The sequence below is a fragment of the Mandrillus leucophaeus genome, unplaced genomic scaffold, assembly GCF_000951045.1.
Source record: "Mandrillus leucophaeus isolate KB7577 unplaced genomic scaffold, Mleu.le_1.0 Scaffold239, whole genome shotgun sequence".
In the NCBI taxonomy this organism is placed as follows: Eukaryota; Metazoa; Chordata; class Mammalia; order Primates; family Cercopithecidae; genus Mandrillus; species Mandrillus leucophaeus.
In genome coordinates this window covers 2112-2925 of record NW_012102465.1, presented here as the reverse complement: position 1 = coordinate 2925, position 814 = coordinate 2112, and positions in this window count along the sequence as shown.

Sequence of the window (814 nt, the reverse complement as noted above, 5' to 3'; positions counted from 1 at the left end):
AGAGTAAGCAGAAATGAACAAAGCCTCCAAGAAATATGGAACTATGTGAAAAGACCAAATCTATGTTTGATAGGTGTACCGGAAAGGATGGGGAGAATGGAACCAAGCTGGGAAACACTCTTCAAGATATTATCCAGGAGAACTTCCCCAACCTAGCAAAGCAGGCCAACATTCAAATTCAGCAAATACAGAGAACACCACAAAGATACTCCTGGAGAAGAGCAACCCCAAGACACATAATTGTTAGATTCACCAAGGTTGAAATGAAGGAAAAAATGTTAAGGGTAGCCAGAGAGAAAGGTCAGGTTACCCACAAAGGGAAGCCCATCAGACTAAGAGTGGATCTCTCAGCAGAAACTCTACAAGCCAGAAGACAGTGGGGGCCAATATTCAACATTCTTTAAAAGAAGAATTTTCAGCCCAGAATTTCATATCCAGTTAAACTAAGCTACGTAAGTGATGGAGAAATAAACTCCTTTACAGATAAGCAAATGCAGAGAGATTTTGTCACCACCAGGCCTACCTTACAAGAGCTCCTGAAGGAAGTACTAAACATGGAAAGGAACAATCAGTACCAGCCACTGCAAAAGCATGCCAAATTGTAAAGACCATCGATGCTAGGAAGAAACTGCATCAACTAACAGGCAAAATAACCAGCGAATATCATAATGACAGGATCAAATTCACACATAACAATATTAACCTTAAATGTAAATGGGCTAAATGCCCCAATTAAAAGGCACAGACTGGCAAACTGGATAAAAGATCAAGACGCATCAGCATGCTGTATTCAGGAGACCCATCTCACATGCAG